The sequence below is a fragment of the Pleurodeles waltl genome, chromosome 7 (genome assembly GCF_031143425.1).
Source record: "Pleurodeles waltl isolate 20211129_DDA chromosome 7, aPleWal1.hap1.20221129, whole genome shotgun sequence".
NCBI classification, from domain to species: Eukaryota; Metazoa; Chordata; class Amphibia; order Caudata; family Salamandridae; genus Pleurodeles; species Pleurodeles waltl.
In genome coordinates, this window is record NC_090446.1 from 1,383,243,859 (window position 1) to 1,383,249,858 (window position 6,000).

Below are 6,000 nucleotides of genomic sequence, written 5' to 3' on the forward strand. Positions count from 1 at the left end.
TTAAACTGGCCTGCTGTCACACGTCAGCCAGTATTCTCCCTACATGAACTAGGGCCAGATTAACAATCTCAGGCCATATCTGCAAGTGGAATTTAACATTGACAACAGTTGCCACTACCACCTCCGCTGTGTGTGCAGGTCAAGTAGCTAATGGCAGTAACGTCCCTATGGATCAACCACACCCAAATTGGAGGGTTCAGGATGACAACGTTATCAATCCCCTGAAATCAATACAAATGTTCCAATCCTGTCAAATGTGAATGTCCATAGTTGCTACAAACATCAGCAATTGTCATAAACATTATGAGGTACACAGCACTAATGTCATACCCATGCTGCATATGTCAGGGTCCACCCTATGCCTGGGTCACAATAGCTCCAATGACACCATGCAACATCCCAAATGTCATACTGCTCAGACAACAGCATTGAGGGGGAGGACATATGTAACTGGCTAGTGAAATACACCCGCATAGTCAGAGGAGGAAATGGAACACTGCTAGGACCATTAGTGCAATCCAATATAGCACACATTTCCCAACATCAGCAGTACACACTACCAATGCTGAGACCCGTATTGTGCCATGCCAATGCAATACATAGTATATGCTAGGTCTCAGCAACATATAGGTGGATGTGAAATATCTGAGATTGGGTCAGTTCCAGATTGTTAAGTGTGGTGCAAGTGCCATCAGAACACCCACAGCCAGTGAAAGGCCTCACCATGAGAATGGAAGTAGACGGAGGGTTGAGTAGGACAAGAAGGTGGCACTTCACAAATAGGCCAGAAACAACACCTAGAGGATGTGATGCTGATAAGTCCCCAAACTGACCACAATACATGTGACATGCAGGTGGGGCATAGGCCTGGGAGAATGCTAATATGAAAGACAGGAACAATGAACAGGAACCAAGATCACAATGTGAAACTAATAGGAAGGCAGGCACGTCACCTTACAAATCCCACAACACACACACACTAATTGTACCATATCTCATTGCAGAGGACGATGGCTCTCCTGCAGATATGCCTGTCCTGGACTTCCCTGATGACATGGATGATGAGCTGACAAACATCAGCCAGCAGACCCTCCAAGATGTCCTTTGGACCCTCCAGACCCCACCTTCAGTCACAAGGAGGAGCACAGAAGTAGCAGCCATCACAGAGGACCCACCCACCACTCCAATTGTCCGACCTGCCAGCTCCAACACAGCTGAGGACTCTGACAACACCGGCACCAGCTTTGAGAGAACTGTAGTTGGAGTACAGCGGGAGCTGGCCAAGGAGGTGCGGGTGGGGATGGAAAATATGGCAGCCAGCCTAGAGGGGGTGCGTTTGTGCATGATGTCAACTGCAGAACAGGCAGCAGCCATGCAAGGGCGAACATCAATCTTGCAGGAACTTGAAAAAAGGTTGAAGGAAATCAGCACAGCTGTAAGACAGTTGACACAACACCTACAACAACAAATCCTGTCAACACGTGCACAAATGCAATATTGAACCCCTCAGGGCCGACCTGGCTGCCTACCACAGTGATGTGGCTGCTATACTTAAGAACCAGCAGCTCCTCCTTGCTGCAGTACTGCCCTTAGTAGCCCCACAGTTGGCAGCTACCGGGGTGTCTGACTCCACGTCTTCAAACACTGAGGTGTGTGTTGCCCCTTCACAACCACCACCACCAAGGGCAGAGGAGACGACACACACATCAGAAGATGAAGATGTGGAACAGATCACTTTCACCTGTAAAAGTACCCGGTAGCACTAGTCCCTGCCACATGGCCACCTATTACCAAGGTCTTGTGCTTTGTAACATGCCAGTCTTGCAACAACTGCATTCAAGCAGTGTTCTTCAGCCCACTGTTTATCTTGTCACCCTGCCCTGTGATTGTCTCTCACTAACTCATTGGCAAATCCTGTCCATCTGCACTGTCTGACACTTCACCCCAGCATGTCCAATGACATGTCCTTTTGCACTTGTGTAGGATCACAATGGAAGGTGTCACACTAATTGACTCACAATCATGGACAATGTACATATAGCACTACAGCAAGTTCAAATAAATAGCACTTACACAACAACTTTGTCTCTGTGTAATGTGACATATCAACCGTGATGGCCATCAGTGATGTTTACCTCAGGTCAATGATTATAGATTGTCAATACAACTGACCTGAAAGAATGTTGGCTAATAACTATGCACTGTGGTCTGGATTGTACCATCATCTGCCCTTCCTGAGGGTTAATTCTGAGGAAAATAGAAACTATACACCATAATGCTGTGTTGGACAGAATAACGCTTCCTTAAGGGATGTCTAAGCCAAAAATTATTGCCTTCAACTTTTTCTTCAAGCCAAAACTTACGTATGTGACATATGACCCAAATTTTACCTAACACACACCACACTGCATGAATGGGTGTGTATGAGTGTACGTACAAATATGTAACCAGGCTGAACATTGTAACAAATGATAGGTGTGAGTTATGTATACCATACTACATGAGAGCATACTACCACTCACCTTATAAGGATTCGCTTGGACATCAGGCTGCAGGCAGACTTAACACAGTGTCCTCAATACCAATTCTGGTAGCAAAGTATGTGAGATTGAAAACATACATCAAAAATTAACAACACTTTGGGATACATAGTAACCTTGAGTAGTGGGTGCAATGGATGGCAGAATCGTAGCAAAGTAGCTTTGGTGTAGCTGCCAATGTAACAGCTCAATTGGGATTTGGTTGCAGGATGGGACACAAAAGCTAATACTAAAGAGACACTGTTCACCCATGCCAAGGCCCTGATCCCCAAGCACGTGACACATACTGTAAAGGGTTACCTAAATAATTATTAAACTGTGAAACCAGAAGCTAAAACCAGGGGAAACACCTTACCTAACCTAACCTAACCTAACCTATCCTAACTACACATTATCCACAACTGGCCCTAACTAACCTAAGCTAAACTTACTTATCACATTTCACGAAACGATCTAAACATCAAACACCCACCCCCCTTATAAGACGGGACACATGGAGGACAACATATACTAACCTAAACACATCCTATCTTATACTAAAATGTATATATTTTTGTATTTTTATATCTTATATATTTATTTTTTTAAACACCAAAACCCCAACATCTTCCCCCACCCACCCACACACATAATAAAAAACAGATATTAAAAGTATCATACCCCCACCCTCCCACCCACTACTACTAACTAAACTAACAGCCTATTTTAATCTAACACTAAGCCCCCTAAACCCACTAATGAAAAGAACCAGGAAAGAGGAGGGAGGGGAGGGAATCATGGCTGAGGGTAAAATGTTTACAGGTTCGCCCTCCACAGGGTCTTCTTTATGGCACGCACCCTCCTGTTCACTTATGCCTCCTCCTGCTGCAGCCTGGTCATTTTCCTCAACATACGATCCAAGTTCCGTTGCATCCGCTGAAAATCTGCTGTGTCAATGGCTGCAGCAGGGGCGGTCTGGGTGCCAGTTGAAGAAGTATGTCCCCTTGTCGGTGCCATTCCTGTAGGAGGAGGTGCAGGTGGTGCTGTGACAGGTCCTGGAGCAGTGGAGGTTGACGGTCCAGCTAAGGTGCCTGCTAAGGTTGGTGCCACCTGGGTGGTAGTGGTGGTGCTGGTGGTGGTGGCTGTGGTGGACACCGAAGGGCCCTCTTGGGCAAATGCCCTCCACACTCCGGAGGCTCTTTCATGGCGATAACGCCTTACCATGTTGCGGAACCCAGACTACACATCCAGAATGTGGCGGTAACGCATCGCCCTGCGCTGAAACTCCAGAATCTGGATGGGATTCATATTGGCAGCTGTTAAAACAAATATAAAACCAAACATTAGGTACTTCAGTGTGTGATATGGCTCCAGAAGTAAATCAGACAATACATCTAATGTACCAGAAACAGCCCATATCATCATACAGATCACTGATTGTCCCTGAGGAAGTACATGCCAATGCAGCCTACACATGTCCTATCAAACAGCACAGCAATAATGGGTAACAACTTAAATGACCTATGCATCATTGTTCAGCCATTTGTCACGTAACAAAATGCTGCAAGTCCTCCACCAGTGACAGGCCAACTAATGACTAATTTCTGGATGACAATCAAGGGCCACAAGATCTGCGAGTTGTAAATGGAATTGCCGGGATAGAATGCAGTTGCTAATCATGAGTGGGTATCCTAGTTTTGGACAAGTGACTTACAGATTTACATGTATGTGTACTAAACTTGGACCATCAGTCCTAGGTACAATTTTCACAACCCTACGCCTGTGCCGGAGGGGATGGGGGTGGTGGACAAGCAACAAATACTTTCAAACATCAAGGACACCCAGGAAGCTTTGGACAGCTGTACATGGGTTTGGGCAGTCCACCACAGGTAAGGAGGATGTCCAACTAGGATACACCCAAACCTTGGGCAATCCCATCCACACTTATGTTTGGAAATGCTGACAATTGTCAACATAATTTCCTACCAGTAACTCATGACTTACAACAAGCAGAGAGATGCAAGCACACATCTGGCCATAAGCTGTATGCACACCTAAGCCATTGTACTCAAGTGCCTCATACACATAGCACAACATGTGGAGCTACATGCTGCTAGGAAGTCAAACATACAGTCAAACATGTTCATTAGTGAATAGGGAAGCTGAAGTCTGTGGGTAAGACTTTGGCATCCCTATTCTGTGAGAATCAGGGTCTGACTTGCTGACTAAATCACAAATATGGTCCTCTGCTCCATTTTCTGAATTTAAGTTTTATCCACAAAAGTCACCCTATTCACATGGCTGTGCCTACAGGGCTGCCCTACAATCCCAAATTATGACTATACACTAATGATTGCCAAACTCAAAGATGGGAAAAAAATTATACTCCACTCAAGGAACATATCTGATCATTGACCAGCGCATCACGCCTTGCTATGTGTCCAACCCACAGTAGTCAATCACACAACAGCAGCGAACACAACACCGAACAGAAATATCAACACTTACTGGAGATGTCTGGGTCCACAAATCGAGCCACCTCTCCGATAGTGTAGGGTGCAGGTCCACCTGTAAAGCATAGAAGGAAGAAATGTGCTCAATGTCTGTGCACTGTACAACACTTCCAAATACAATTACAGTGGTTAAGATTAAATCAGAAAGTCAAGCCTCTCAGACATGATGATACTGCATCTGACATACCACTGCAAACATGTACAGACCCGGGCACTCCAGTGAGTGATACACACATATCTGCACACATGCATTGGCCCTAACTATCATGTGGTGGCAAACATGCTCCATCATTTGTTTGCAGACTCATTCATGGAGTGTATTCCTCGCATCATGTGTATCCATGAGAGACATGCAAAGCCACTTTCCTGGAGGACTACAATACCAGTCACCCAGCTATTGTGACTAAGACCAATGTAAAACACACAGGTACAATGTACAGAGGGCCAGGGATAGTTGTTACCCCTCAATTTGTATAATTTGCTTCATTTTACGTGCAACAGCTATGGTAAGTTGCACCTACCATTTAGATATGAACCCGTGTGCATTACTTTTGTCATCCATCCCTAATTTAATTGTGGCACAACAAAGCCCAAACATCAGATGTTACCTGAGGTCAGCTATAACTTGGTACGTATGTGTCAGAATCCAGTTCAGACATGTATCCGAAATAATTGAGGGACACATTATTTCTTGAAAATATCTCGATTAAAAACATGTCTTTCCTGGTACACTCACAGACCATATGTTAGAGCCACATTTGCATCATCTATTGACGTGAAGGCAGCACTAATTTACAGGCTCCTGTTGTGTTTTGTAAGTTAGTGCAGCTGTTGCGTCAACAAATGACGGTAATGTGTAGGAATTATTGTATAACTCATGGCAACTGTATGTTTAACTTGCATTCCACATGTCCAAAAACATTGCCTGCATCATATGAACAAATCTGCTACTGTCACTACAGAGCATT